The 15,931-nt window shown below is 43.6% G+C and overlaps 2 long non-coding RNA genes across 2 annotated transcripts in view; both read left to right on the forward strand.

Annotated features, from left to right (window-relative positions):
* The window catches only part of LOC127534747 (uncharacterized), a 41,731-nt gene that overhangs the window by 7,657 nt on the left and 18,143 nt on the right, over nucleotides 1-15,931 (forward strand). The gene's annotated exons all lie outside the window — the stretch shown is intronic.
* LOC127534745 (uncharacterized) lies at nucleotides 7,086-11,548 on the forward strand. The gene is made up of 7 exons (XR_007943115.1): nucleotides 7,086-7,862; nucleotides 9,416-9,580; nucleotides 9,696-9,777; nucleotides 9,864-10,039; nucleotides 10,193-10,306; nucleotides 10,441-10,509; nucleotides 10,622-11,548. It is a non-coding gene; the product is annotated as an uncharacterized LOC127534745 (long non-coding RNA).

A 15,931-nucleotide genomic window follows, 5' to 3' on the forward strand; every position in this document is an offset into this window, starting at 1 on the left:
CTCCAAGCGTCACACCCCGATACACCGCTTGAGCTGGCAGGCTAAACCACGTGAGGGGGTGGTGTTTACACTGCATCACTAAGCTCGGCAGAGGAACTGCAATAAGTAGACAACGGCTAGGGGGCGGATGAGATCAACGATCCAACGGCCAAGTGTAAGGGAGTAAACCTACCAATCAGGAGTGGAGCCCTGAAGGCGGATCAGCGTGCAGAGCTAACTGACTCCGGCAACTCCTGCAGCCAACCTGGTGCCAAACGTACTGCTCTGCTTTCCTTTGGAACACATCAGCGAGACCGAGAGGGGGGTCTTGAGGACTGGGCAGACCAAGATCTCCATACACTTTGCCCAGGCTTGCGCCCTGGAGAGGTCACTTCAGTGCCGCTGCTCCAGCGACAGAAACAACACGGGAGACAGCAGTTACGAATTATAAGTCTAGAGCATATCGGTGTAAGCTTGGACGCTACGGGTTGTCTCCGACGGTGGGAGGGATCATCGAAATCCCGACTAGTCAGCCATAGCCCACCTCAAGCCGGGCAGCCCCCAGCCAATTAGATGCTGACCCGCCACGATCTGCTTGCTTCATCGGGGGCTTGGGGCTAGGACAAACTCCGAAGAGCAGATCGTAAACCGTGCACCTGCTAAAACCAAGCGCCAGCACTGAGACTGGCAACATGGAATGCTAGGACCATGTGTCCTGGCCTCTTCAACGACCCACATCAAGTTGATGATCCGAGAAAGACAGCCATCATCAACCGCGAGCTAAAGAGACTCAACATTGACATTGCGGCCTTGCAAGAGACAAGACTCGCAGCTAGCGGCAGTATCAGAGAATGAGAATATACTTTCTTTGGCAAGGCAAGGAACCAGAGGAGCCACGCATACACAGTGTTGGACTGGCGGTGAAGAACAGCCTGCTGTCCACAGTTGAACCGCCGTCCAAAGGCACGCCAAGAATCCTCCCCCTATGCCTCTCGAGCTCATCGGGTCCCGTGAACATCCTGAGTGTCTACGCTCCCACTCTTAGCTCCAGTGCTGAGGCGAAGGATGAGTTTTACGAGGAGCTGGAGACCACCATCAAGGCGATTTCCTGCCACAGAGGACCTGTACCTGCTTGGTGATTTCAATGCCCGTATCGGAGCCGACCGTGACTCCTGGCTTCGTTGCATTGGTCACTCTGGTGTTGGCAAAATGAACGAAAACGGCAGAGACTCCTCGAGTTGTGTACCTTCAATGACCTATGCATCACAAACACATTTTTCCAATCAAACCTCAACAAAGAGTGTCCTGGTGCCACCCCGGTCCCGCCACTGCACCAGCTGGATCTCGTCATCACCAGGAGAGACTCACTGAATGCGTTCAGAATACTCGCAGCTACCACAGTGGCAGATTGCGACACAGACCACACGCTAGTTGCAGCACGTGTTCATCTCAAACTAGAGAATCCACAAGGCTAGGCAAAAAAGGACGGCCCCGCATCAACACAGTCTTCACGTCTTTTTCCCGATGCCTGGCATGATTTGTAGATTCACTCCAGGAGGCCCTTGAAGACTGTCCAACCAACACAGCGGAAGTGAGATGGGGACACATCCGTGAGCCATCTATAACTCTGCCATCGACACCTTTGGTAAGCAGAAGAAGAAGAATCCTGACTGGTTTGAGGCAAGGATCACTGAACTAGAGCCAGTGAACAGTGAACAGAGCTAAACGTGCCGCATTGATTGAGTACAAGAGAGACCCTTCTGAGAAAGACACTTGCTGCACTCAGAAAGGCCAGAAGTGACGCCCAGAGGACCGCCCAATGCTGCACTAACGACTACTGGCTGAACCTGTGTCGCGGCATCCAACTCTCCGCCGACTGCAGTAACGCTCGTGGGATGTACGAGGGACTGAAGAAGGCATTCGGCCCAAGCGCAGTCAAGACTGCTCCGCTGAAGTCTGCTTCAGGTGACATCATCACAGATCATAGAAAGCAAATGGAGAGATGGGCCAGAGCACTACCAGCAGCTGTACTCACGAGAGACAATCGTCACCGACACAGGCAATTGAATGCATCACCCCCCTGGCAGTCATGGATGAACTTGATACCCACCTTCCCTTGACAAAATCAGTAAAGCCATTGACACCCTCGCCAGTGGAAAGCTCCAGGTAGTGATGGCATTCCACCGGAAATCATCAAGGCTGGCAAAAAAGACGTCTTCGTTGACCATCTCCACAAACTTCTGCTCCAGTGTGGGAAGAAGGTTTAGTCCCCCAAGACATGCTGACGCCAACATCACGATGCTCTACAAGAACAAAGGAGATCACAGTGATTGTAATATTACCGTGGTATCTCCCAATCCGTGTATCATTCGTTCATTCGTTTTTCAAAATAAAACCAAAACCAAAAAAAACGAAATAACGACTCGTTTTTTTCAATATTTGTTTCCAGACCCAAAACGAAAAAAACGGATAACGAATCTTTTTTCCGATTTTGTGCACAATTGGAAAATGGACAAAATGGATAACAGGGTTAGAATAATAACTCTAATTTAGCTATTATTGGTACCCATTTCCCAATGTGCTTTGCTCGCGCAACAGAGTAGACTCCGCTGGGTGCTGCGCAGCGAGAAATACGCCGCCCTCTTGGTCCGTCACCCGCTCCACTCAGCGCTGTTTGACAGCGCATTTAATCCATCTTAACTCTGAATATTAAACTGATTTTCACGCGTTTTTATTTTATTGTTTTTGCTGCAAACGTCATACATGTAGCTATGATACAGGACAAATGGTTCAGCGTATTTTAATATTCATAGCGGGATTAACAGTAATAGAATATTCTGATATTAAGCTCGGACGTAGACAGGTATTTTGCAAACACTTAAACACAAACACACTAATATATGTTAGAGAAGCAGATAATGGCAGTAAGCCCAATTATTTCAATAATTTGAAGGGATAAAAGCCCGGGATCTTTCTGCATGGAGTGTGCATGTTCTCCCTGTGCATGCGTGGGTTTTCTCCGGGTACTCTGGCTTCTTCCCACAGTCCAAAAATATACTGAGGTTAATTGATTACTCTAAATTGTCCGTAGGTGTGAATGTGAGTGTGATTGTGTCTGTATATGTAGCCCTGTGACAGACTGGCGACCTGTCCAGGGGTGTCCCCTGCCTTCGCTCGAGTCAGCTGAGATAGACTCCAGCCCCCCCCCCCATGACCCTAGTGAGGATAAAGCGGTGTGTAGAGAATGGATGGATGGATATCAGGAAAATGATTATATATATATATATATATATATACACATTGTTTTATATAGAAATATGTGTTCATTAGTCAGTATTTTGTTTATATATGTATTTATAGCGTAATCATTGTCTCTTCAAATTATTAAAGTAATTGACTTTACTGCCATTATCTGCTTCTCTAACATATATTAGTGTGTGGTGTGTTTACAGTGTCTACAGTCGAGCTTAATATCAGAATATTCTAATTACTGTTAATCCCGCTATGAATATTAAAATACGCCGAACCATTTGTCCTGTATCATATAGCTACATGTATGACGTTTGCAGCAAAAACAATAAAAATAAAAATGCGTGAAAATCAGTTTAATATTCAGAGTTAAGATGGATTAAATGCGCTGTCAAACAGCGCTGAGTGGAGCGGGTGACCGGACCAAGAGGCGGCCGTATTTCTCGCTGCGCAGCACCCCGAGCGGAGTCTACTCTGTTGCGCGAGCAAAGCACATTGGGAAATGGGTACCAATAATAGCTAAATTAGAGTTATTATTCTAACCCTGTTATCCGTTTTGTCCATTTTCCTTTTTTTTTTTTTTTTTTTGTCTGCAAGTCCGCTCAAAAATGACACCAACCACTCATGGTGCCATTGCTTAAGCTTCATGTGCAAATTTTTTTTTTTTCTTCTTTGTGACTGTGACCATCACCGGCCCTCATGGCAAATTAACCTATCATGTTTATTTCAAGCTGTTCCTACATTATGCCATTGAGGGCTGTGCACACCCAAGTGAAACATAAAACAAACACAGGACAGAACAGAAAGGTGAGGCATAGACAGTGTTCTAAGAGAAAAGGTGCATTTTATTTGTTTGTACTCTTTAATTCACACCTTAAAACCAGTTACAAATCTAAACCCTTCACAAACACCTAATACGACAAAGTCCCAACTGGATCAATCATGAAGATTCAGGAGCCACAAGAAGGATAGATAGAGCAGAGTGAGATCTGCAGACACTAACCCAGCAACCTCCACTGACTCAGCAACCGGAGGAACACACTCTATTGAGTTTTGGTAGGGCCAGTGGGTGGGTCTGGCATGCATGAAAACCTCCACCAAAAGGAGGGAGCTGTCCCCTCCAGCCCAAGGAGGTCCACCCAGCCCCCCCGCAGAGCCACCAAGCGGAGACCCAGCCCAGGAGCCCGGAGCGACCCCCCCTGACACAGCCAGAGCCCCAAGGCCCGCGCAGCAGGACGGGCTATAGCGGACCCCCACGGCGCCCACCGGCCCACAGCCCCACCTCCCCCACGACCACCCGCCTCCCCCACAACCCGGCCCCCCCCCCAACCCCAAACCCCCGCCCCCCCACCCACGCCACCCCCCCTCCCCACCATGCCGCCCACCCACAACCCACCCCCAACACCCCCGCCCCCCACCAGGACACCCCCCCACCCCTCGCCCAGCCACCCCACCCCACCCCATCCAACCACATCACCCACACCACCCACGCCACCCCTCCCACACCCAAATCTGGGAGGCCACCCGCTCACCGGAAAACAGCACCAAGGGACCGGGCAAACAGCACTGAAAGGGCAGACGAGCCCAGCCACCTCCGGCCGCCCAGAGAGACGCGACCCTGAGGGAGGGAGGGAGAGGAAGAGCACCAGGGGAGGCGCAACAACCCAGGCCCTCGGGCCCGGCAGGAGAAGCCCCGGAGATCACGCCAGTAAAACTATTGTGAGTTACCCTGTTACTGAGTTCACCAGTTCCCCAACTGCGTGAACACTTAGCCCTGCACCGTGAATGTGACCCACCCAAGTGTATATACACGTATGTGTGGTGTCTTAGGATTGGGGGGTTGGTGAGGCAGAGCACAGGGTAACGAAACCCCCCCTCAGTCTCACCGCAAGTCCAAAATGTGAATGTGTATGTGGTGCGTTAAAATTGGGGGAAGAAGTGTCAGGGTGGGGGCATAGACGGGGGGCCACAGCACAACACTGCACTGGGGCCTATCCCGTCTAATGACGTCCCACCCCATAACCACCCACCCCCCAGGTTAGTGTGGTTGCATTAAAATTGGAGGGGAATTTGGGAGTAGGAATAGTACCTCTCCACCCCCCCCAAGGGATGTGTTGGTGCCCTATGTGTATATTTACAAGTTGTATTGTGCGAAGCTTGTGAAGTGATTTAAGGGAGCGATCAACGGGGCCGCCACCCAGAGCCAGGCGGAGGGAGGTGCGCGCGCGCCCAGTGCCCCCCCATACACCCCCCCACCCCCCCAGCCCCGGCGCCCAGCGGGCAGACGGCGCAGGCCGGGCCAGAACGCCCCCGCGCACCACACCCGGTCCCCCTCCCCCTACTCTCCTCCCCCTCAGCCCCAAGCCCCCCCACCCCATCCCACACCCGCCCTCCCATCCCACACCCATCCCCCACCCCACCCCCCAGGGGGAGGGCGGAAGGCAGGAGAAGGAGGGGGGAGGAGGAGACGACAAGAAAGGAGAGGACAGGCAGCAGAGCGGAAAGACGAGGGGGAGGGAGGAGGAAGGGGGCGAGGGAGAGGGACAAGGAGGCGGAGGAAGACGGGAGGAGGGAGGCGAGGGGGGAGAAAGGCAAGGAGGAGCAAAGCAAATCTCCCAAGCATGTTTGCCCTTCTCTCCCAAAGGCGTTTACGCTGGCTCGGGCACGTCGTACGCATGCAGGATGGCCGAATCCCCAAAGACATCCTGTATGGCGAGCTTGCTGCCGGTAGCAGACCGACTGGCAGACCACTCCTCAGATTCAAAGATGTATGTAAAAGGGATATCAAATCTGGCAACATCAACCCCGTTGACCTTGAATCCTCAGCTGCAGACTGCGATGCCTGGAGGCTCAAAGTCAAGAGCAGCGTGCAGCTGAGTGAGAAGAGAAGGAATGACCAGTGGGAGGAAAAGAGAGGCAGACGACAAAGGGCAGCATTAGCAGCAGCATCGGGAGAGCCTGACGGAGGATACACCTGCAGTAACTGCAACAGGATCTGTCGCTCCCGAATTGGCCTGCTCAGTCACAGCAGGTGCTGCCACCATCCCACCTGATTGACTACTTCCGGCGCACTTCTCTATTGTCTTCCGAGACAGAAGGATGCCAACAAGTTACAATAAGTATTTGTAATGTTTGTGTTTTGCAGGGCTCAGGCAAAGAATCCCCATTTGTATCAACAGACAGCAGCCAAGCAGAGGACACATTTTTCACTTGTCCTTTTCCACAGTCCAATTCTTTCTTTTACATTGAGCATAAAGATTGGCGACAACTCAGAAACTCACAGAAAGATAAACAGTTCCATGGAGTAGAATGGACTAATGTTATTGCCAAGGGTATCAGGAGTATCAATCCCTTCTGCAGCTTTGCCTTTAAGCGCCATTATGTGAAACCCCTCCATTCCAAGTCAAAGGCGCCAATTTTCAAATGTTCAGGATACTGCCATTTTAAAGACTGCCCCACTGATGTACATGTTGAGGTGAATAACGAAAGCACCCTGAGGGCCTGTGTGACTTTCAAAGGAGGACCTGTGAGACTCAATAGTAAAGAACTGCAAAGAAGACCAGTCTGCGCTGATTTGCGAAAATCAATGGCTGAAGTTCTGGAGACCAAATTACCACGGAGCCTATATTTAGAGTCCATGGAAAAATTTCTGAGACTGTCATGGTGTCGGGGTGCAGGGATGACGCACCAACCACAACTGTACTGAAGAACATTGCGTACACGCAGAGACGAGGTGAATGTCATCATCGGAAAGAACTGTTGAGTCAGCATACAATGACTAAAAATCAAACTGGTACCGACAGTGAGGTACTCCAAAAAGTGTTGATGCATCCAAAAGGTGTGATGCTGTGGTCGAAGAAGACACTTGCTGTCTTCTACCATCGGTGCAAAGAGGACATTGTGTATCTAGATGCAACTGGAAGTGTGATTCAAAAGGAAAGGCGGGAAGTCCACCGTTTTACGTGTATGAGCTGGTAGTTAGGAATCCTTCAAAGGGGGCATCACCGCTGCCTGTAGCTACATATGTGACATGTGACCACACGACAGCATCCGTCAATTATTTTTTTGCAAGCGTTCCAGACAGACGTCATGAGGTTTTATGGAAAGACGGCCACGATGAGGCCAGTCATGTTTATTTGTGATGGTTCTATGGTTCTTCTCCACCCCCTTTCATTAACATTTTGTAGGTCTGGTTTGGAGGATCTACTACAAAATACTTCATCTTGGCAACTGGACAGCATCCCACTGACAGGTTTCAGCTGCCAATTATTCACAGATGTCTCAGCCACATTATGAAAAATGCAAAGGATCTTTGCAAGAAAACATAAGTGCATCTATAATAACATTTATTTATTTATTATAACATAATAATAAAAGCAGTTACACTGATCACAATATTTATATATATGTATACCTTTGCAGAATTCCAAAGCACTACAAGCTTGGCATGCACCTTTTTGGACTCCTAGCATGTTCTTCCACTCTCAAAGACATGTATGAGATTCTTTAAAGTGCCACAGTTGTCTTCTGCAGCCCTTTCACGGGAGATAATGTGAAAAAGCACTTCAACAGCCTTCAAGTGCTAATGAGAGAAAGAGGAACCATTGATGTGGATTTCAAAATGAAACCTGAAGGTAATGAGAATCCAATAATAACCGTTAATTAGAAACACATAGCCTCACAGCAGTAACATAATTAACAAATTATGTATACTATCATCACGTTTTGTCATTTGTGGGAATCGATGTTATCCAACTGGTTCCAAACCAAGTAAATTTTGAGCCTGTCTGTGTTTGTGTCTGAAAACAGTACAACCACCGAAGGACCTACTGTCATTGGTTTTCAGTACAATATGTACCATATCTGTGGCAGTTGTGTAAAAATGATGGATTCATCATGTTATGCCATTGAACAAGCACAGTCTTAATGAAAATGCTTCTAATTGCTGTGTTGTTTTTTTTATTGAAATGCTATGCGCTTATAATATCATTAATAACACTGGGCAACAATTTTTTACTTTTGAATGTTGTCTAGATTTCTACAATTGATTTAGGGTATTTTTGCACTGCTGAATCAGGAAATGGCATCCGTTTCTCTCCATCAGGTCAGGTTTTTATGCTAAGTTGATTTGAAAAAAATCAGATCTTGTGACAAAATTGATTACATTTTTGTGGTAGCTGATTTTTTCAACACATATCATCCTAAATATGTTTTAGAGAAAAAAATGTTTTTCCAACTACATATATTGATTACCTGATAGAAACATCAATTACTGTAAACTGAATGGTGGGCATTGATAAAGGTAAGTACACGTAAAATTACATGTTGCTTCACCATTTTTCAAACTTCAGGGCTTGAACTTCCGTTTCTTCGAACTCCTGGAATGCTCAGCGGCAGGGAGGTCCGACAGTAGTCAGCCATCATGACTGCGTCCCAGCGACCTTGATACCTGGTCTCCATCTCTTTCATGTCCTGATGGAATCTCTCCCCCTGCTCATCACTCATTGAACCCAGGTTCTCAGGAAGCCGGTCCATATGTGAAAATAGGTGGTGCATCTTGATGCTCATGTTGCAGCCCAGGTTTCTGAAAGCAGTCAGCATGTTGTTGACAAGTTCTGCGTAGTTTCTGGCTTTATTGTTGCCAAGAAAGTCCTTCACTACCAGAACAAATGCCTTCCACGCTTCCAGTTCCACTTCGTTCATTGAGTTTTCGAACTCTGGATCTCTGATGAGCTGACGGATCTGAGGACCGTCAAAGATGCCCCATTAACTTTAGTTTTGATCCACCAACTTTATGCTTTGCCACACCAATTTTTGAAAGATTTCGAGATTTTATGACTTCAAACTGATCCCTTTTCGACATAATCCCCAGACATAATCACTCATAACTATCGGACTTGAATACTTCTTGTCATTAAAATAATCATTTCCAATCAAAACAATTATTCGACATGGCATTTTACCCCCACCAACTTCTACTAAAATGTGCCACACATGCGTACATGTGAACAAAAGCGTAAAGAACGGCGTGGCCATAGCTCAAAAACTTGACCTGATTGAGTAAAACCAATGTAATTTTTGGATTCAGCGCATCAGATTCATCCTAAATCAGCTGAAAAAACGCAGACAGCAAATTTGTTGTGAGCAGTGTAATTTTTAGTCTAACAATGTAAATATTGCTTTTCAGCATGAGATGGGAAACACACCACTGAAGGAATATTTTCAGGAGGCAATTTCCAAGGCACCACTTGACTTGGATGGTGAAGATAATGTTTATCATGCGCCAGGATTTATTTCATTTTGGCCAAATACTTCCTTCCACATGCCACCCTGTGGTCTGGTATGATGCTTGGTAGATATGTTTTTTTGTGTTTTGAACAAATTTTGTTAAATCTGCAACAGCCACATATGTATTTAGAAACCAGTCTAAATGTCCTCTGATGTTGCTGTTATTTTATATTGTTTAGGAAATCTTGGTCGTCATGGGACAGGGCCAGCATATCAGCATCTGAATAAGCTTATAATGATGTCCGACAATCCAAGAAACAGGTAATGTACCATGAACAATGTGAATTCGTGTTATACAGTTACTGCCCTAAATGTAAAAACTTCACAGATGGGATTCATTTTTTCAGAACTTCACAGACAACAACAGGACACAGGGCATTATGGAAAAAGTCAGTGGGACCTGAAGAGAATAAGGTTTCAGAGACGACGATTCACCAGACTGGATGACTTTGTGACCAAATACCAAAAAGTGCATGACGCATTGCTCCTGGAATATGCGGACACAGAAAGATCCAGAAAGAAAGTATGTATTACTTGTTATTACAATAGGCAATGCAGTTGAAACATCATTGGGAACTAAAATATTCTAAAAATTGGAAACCTATTGTTTTAAACGCGGCATACTTGCGTACAGTTTTTAAAATTTTTAAAAATATTTTTTAAATTATGTATTCAGAAATCCTTCAACGTGGATGAGGAGAAATGGAAGGCGCGAAGTCTGAAACATAAAGGAGTATATGTTTCATCCCTTTTGACTGGCCTGCCAATGAAAAAACAGAAACAGAGAAAGGTACTTTTGTTGTTTTTCTTGTCTTGTATTATAAAAGATGGACTTAATTTAACATCAAAATGTCATTATTGCTCAACCACTAAAGTTAATATTTTTGCAAAGTCTATACTTTGAATTTTTTTTTTCTTTCACAGGCTACTGCTGAAGACATCGGTATTGGAACTGAACAGAAGCAGAAAATGTCAACTCAGTTAAACCAAGAGGTAACAATTTCTCTTTGTAAAGCGGATTTAAGTACATTTAAGGTGGATGCTACGAATGATGCACTATAACATTATTTCAACCTGGCATTTAAGTGGAATTTGTGTTTAATAGAACAAAGACGACATGGAAACTGATACTCAATCTACATGCAACATGACAGAGCATGAGGCAGAGGGCCAACAGACACCTTCCAGTAGCAGTAAACCAGATACTCCAACACAGGTCATGCAATGGAGAGCTCGATGTTGTCAATACAGAGTACACTGAAATGTATTTCATGTGTATTGAAAAGTGAACTGCTCTACAATCAGTTATTGCCTGCTATTTGTTAACATCTATTTCCATTTGCTTCTGACAAAGTTAAGTGTTTGTTGCTTTAAATATTAATAGAGCCAAATTAGTAGTAGAGAACCACTGGAGCGGCAAGTCGTTGAGCATTTTCTTTTAAAATTTGTTTTTTGTAATTTTGAGCAAAACATAAGTAGAATTTTGACAATGTAGGAAAAATAATTACTGAAAGTCGATGACTTGATTCGCTGTGGCAACCCCTTAAGGGAAGAAGGCAAAAGGAGAAGAAGAATTACTAAAAGACAGTTAAAGGAATTGTACAGTGGCTTACTGTATGTATACCCCAACTTAGCAAAACAGTATCTGTGTTTCTAACATGAATAATAATGTATTATTTTGATGTCTGACAGTTTGCTACTTTGTGGAACAAATCAGACACAGAAGTGGTTATTGCTGTGGTTCCCTCTCAAAATAGAGGCTACAACTACACAGTCCGGCACATTGACTTCAACACACTGAGATCTCACAAGTGGCTGACAGGCGAGGTTTGTAATCCTAAAATATCAGCATGTTAAATAAATATTATGTAGCGACAGTTGTACTTAACTGCAGTTCTCTTCCAGCTTGAGTGTACAGTAGATACCCATGTGATGCTGGTGTGATTTGCCATCGTTATAAAAATATTTTTTTCTTAAAATGGGTGTTGAAATGCATCCAGTGATATATTCACTGCAAAGAATGCCATTTGTATTGCTACTGAACCATTCTATTGTACATTTGATTTTTTAGTTTGTTTTATTAAAACATTTTGTATTTATGTGAAATATGTCCTAAGGTCATGGAATGCATCATACACAACACTGCTAATGAGCTGCATTTGGGGAGTACAATGTACATCATGAATCACTACACAGCTGATTAGTTACTGGGAACAGACAACAATTCCGTCGCCAAAGTTTGTCAAAGGTAACATTTTTAATTTGGACAGTTACTGCAGCGACCATATTTACCTGTTCGGCGATGTTACTCAATGAAATTTTATTTTTGTCTCAATGAATTTGGTATTACAAAGCCACTACAGCAATATCCGTGCTGAATTGATGAAATGAACTTCAATCTGATGGTGTTACAGGTAAACTTTGACAATTACAAACCCATCGTGTCATTTGCAAACACTGGATCACACTGGAAGTTTCTGGTTAGTAGCAAAAACATTAGTATGGTATTTGTCTCTATTGTCTTTCTTTCTAATGATGTAATAACTGCTTCTCTGACAGTGAAAGTTTTTACTTTGGTTACAGTACATCAATGCAGCTGAAAGCAGTGTGTACCTGAATGATCCTGCACGCAACTGCAAAGAACAAATTCAGTCTGATTTAGCAGCAAAAAAATTACGGTAATTATGTAATTTCAAGTACTTAGTGTGTCCCCGGACTATGTTATGTTAATGGCTTACTATGTTGACCATATATTATTATGTGTATCTCTCCTTGCATTTTTAACTTCAAAATGAGAAGTTCAAAATGAATATATATATATATATATATATCTGTCAAGCCAAACAAAGTTATACAGAAGGAGAAATTTGTGGTTGGAATGTTGTCTACATGTTTGATAACATTGTGCATTTTACATATTTATAGCATAATTAACTTTTTTCAAACAGTGAATACTTGCAGGTGAGAAGGACCTGCCATGACAAAACAGACTGGGTGCATTTAAAATTCAAAGGAAATGTCATGAAACACCCAACTCAGCAGGATGGCGATAGCTGCGGTGTTATTGTCATAAAGGTAACAATGTAAAAAAAATCACCAAAAACACCGTGGAAGACTTCCTCACATACTTAGTGACAAGTGAAAATGAAATGCATAAAGTCATAACATAATTTCCATTCTTTTTTGGTTTTAATATTCTATGACATGAAGGTCAGGTGCTTACAGTCTCCAAAAGACACAGTGCATCTAATTGACAAAATGTGTATTATGTTTTTGAAGATGGCTAAGGTAGTCATGGAGGCCTATCCACATCAACCGCAATGGACATTCGTTTTCAGACCTCCAGACGGCGTCTGGGTCCGGATCCAGACCGCGGTCGGCCTTTAGTGAGCCCTGTTCTCAGCCAGACACCTTCCCCGCCCCATCCAGCTTCACCGCTTCCTAACACAGAGAAGATGAATTTATGAATGGGAAAGTGAACGTTATGTCAAAAAACATACTGATACATATATGTTTGCGCATTTTTAAGTGGTTATATGGAAATTCAGGACCTTTTCTAGTGGGTATAAGGCGTATACCTGCATGTTTACACCCCTGGGTATACGTATCTTTGCGCATTTTTAAGTGGGTATACGGAAATTTTGAAAATTTATAGTGGGTATACGGCGTATACCTGTGTATCACGTAGACTACACCACTGGGTGTGATTAAGATTCAGATATGAAAATAAAATCAAACCCGTCGTTGCAGTAGTTTTTCCAGTTGTAGCACATCCGTTTGAAATACGTTCTGAGTGGCACCAAATATCCTCCGGTTGAAATACATTGGTTTGAATTTCGTTGTGTGCACCACGAAAAACATGAGAAAATCGTGTTGGTGCGCCCGAAACCATACATTAATTTACGTGACAGTTTCACGAATCCTTGTGAGCACTGTTGCCAACTCCTCAGTAAGGAAAGTCACTGTTGGCTGTCCTAAAAGTCGCTAGAAGTCGCTAAATGACGTCATCGCCTAATTTGCAATTTTCCCAGTTTGCATGTAACTGTAATCAACATTGTAGGAGAGAGGAATAACGTTGTGGAAGAGACCAAAAAGTAAATATAAAACAAAGTGTGTCTAAATAAATGTTATTGCGTTCTTACAAAGCATCATATTGTTCATATGGTTTTACTTTAGCTCTGAGTCAAAAATGATTCAAATCCATGAATAATAAAAGAAGGTTATTTTAGAATATCCATCTTAAAAAATGCAGTGGCGTGGAATAGGTAAGAAAGCACAAAAAGAGGCAATAAAGTAGACATATTCCTGTGTAAAATATAGTGGGGTCATAAATGACGCCAGTCGGTCATTTTAGTCGCTAAAATAGCTTGGTCGCTTGAGGGTTAATCATCTCAATGATGCGCAAAAAAAGGATGGACTGCACGCTGCCAATAAAATTACAGACAAACATGTCTACTTTGAGAAACACAAGATGAGGGTCTCCCTGGCTGCGCAGACACTGAGTCGCTCTGTGTCAGTGGCTCTGCACACAATGAGGAATCTTGGGTACTCTCAGTTTAAAGACTGTGAGGCAACGGCAGAATTCATTGAGGTAATACTATTAATGATTATAGAACCAAGTACATGTTTTAAAAAAACAAAAAAATAAAATTTGATTTGAGCATCAGGAACAATTTGTTGACAATTCTGACTGACTCTAAATTCAACATCCAAATGTTGTCATAAACCATGATTGTTATGATCTAGGCGGTTGTGAACCCATGCAGCAGGCAATCAGACAGACGGGTGAATTAATGATGATTTAATAAAGATATATATATATATATATATATATATATATATATATATATATATATACATATATATTTGTATAATACACACGTGGACAAAATTGTTGGTACCCCTCAGTTAAAGAAGGAAAAACCCACAATTCTCACTGAAATCACTTGAAACTCACAAAAGTAACAATAAATAAAAATTTATTGAAAATTAAATAATCAAAAACAGCCATTACTTTTGAATTGTTGATTAACATAATTATTTAAAAAAACAAACTAATGAAACAGGCCTGGACAAAAATGATGGTACCTCTATAAAAGATTGAAAACTATTTGACCAGAGTGACATGATTAACTCAGGTGTGTCATTTAATTGACATCACAGGTGTTTCCAAACTCATAATCAGTCAGTCTGCCTATTTAAAGGGAGACAAGTAGTCACCCTGCTGTTTGGTGAAAAGGTGTGTACCACACTGAACATGGACAACAGAAAGCGAAGGAGAGAATTGTCCCAGGACATCCGAAAAAAAATTATAGACAAACATCTTAAAGGTAAAGGCTATAAGACCATCTCTAAACAGCTTGAAGTTCCTGTGACAACAGTGGCTCATATTATTCAGAAGTTCAAGACCCACGGGACAGTAGCCAACCTCCCTGGACGTGGCCGCAAGAGGAAAATTGATGACAAATTGAAGAGACGGATCGTTGGAATTGTATCCAAAGAGCCCAGAGAAACCTCCAAAGAAATTAAAGGTGAACTCCAAGGCCAAGGTACATCAGTGTCAGATCGCACCATTCGTCGTTGTTTGAGCCAAAGTGGACTTCATGGGAGACGACCAAGGAGGACACCACTGCTGAAAAAAACTCATAAAAAAAGCCAGACTGGAATTTGCAAAAATGCATGTTGACAAGCCACAAAGCTTCTGGGAGAATGTCCTTTGGACAGATGAGACCAAACTGGAGCTTTTTGGTAAGGCACATCAACTCTATGTTCATAGACTCAAAAACCAAGCATACGAAGAAAAGAACACTGTCCCTACGGTGAAACATGGAGGAGGCTCAGTAATGTTTTGGGGCTGCTTTGCTGCATCTGGCACAGGGTGTCTTGAAAGTGTGCAAGGTACGGTGAAATCTGAAGACTATCAAGGCATTCTGGAGAGAAATGTGCTGCCTAGTGTCAGAAAGCTTGGTCTCAGTCGCAGGTCATGGGTCTTCCAACAGGACAACGATCCAAAACACACAGCCAAAAACACCCAAGAATAGCTGAGAGAAAAGCGTTGGACTATTCTAAAGTGGCCTTCAATGAGCCCAGATCTGAATCCCATTGAACATATGTGGAAGGAGCTGAAACATGCCATTTGGAGAAGACACCCATCAAACCTGAGACAACTGGAGCTGTTTGCTCATGAGGAGTGGGCCAAAATACCTGTTGACAGCTGCAGAACGCTCATTGACAAATACAGAAATCGTTTAATTGCAGTGATTGCCTCAAAAGGTTGTGCAACAAAATATTAAGTTATGGGTACCATCATTTTTGTCCAGCCCTATTTCATTAGTTTGTTTTTTTAAATAATTATGTTAATCAACAATTCAAAAGTGATGGCTGATTTTGATTATTTAATTTTCAATAAATTTTT

Source organism: Acanthochromis polyacanthus, chromosome 7 (genome assembly GCF_021347895.1).
Source record: "Acanthochromis polyacanthus isolate Apoly-LR-REF ecotype Palm Island chromosome 7, KAUST_Apoly_ChrSc, whole genome shotgun sequence".
Classification (NCBI taxonomy): Eukaryota; Metazoa; Chordata; class Actinopteri; family Pomacentridae; genus Acanthochromis; species Acanthochromis polyacanthus.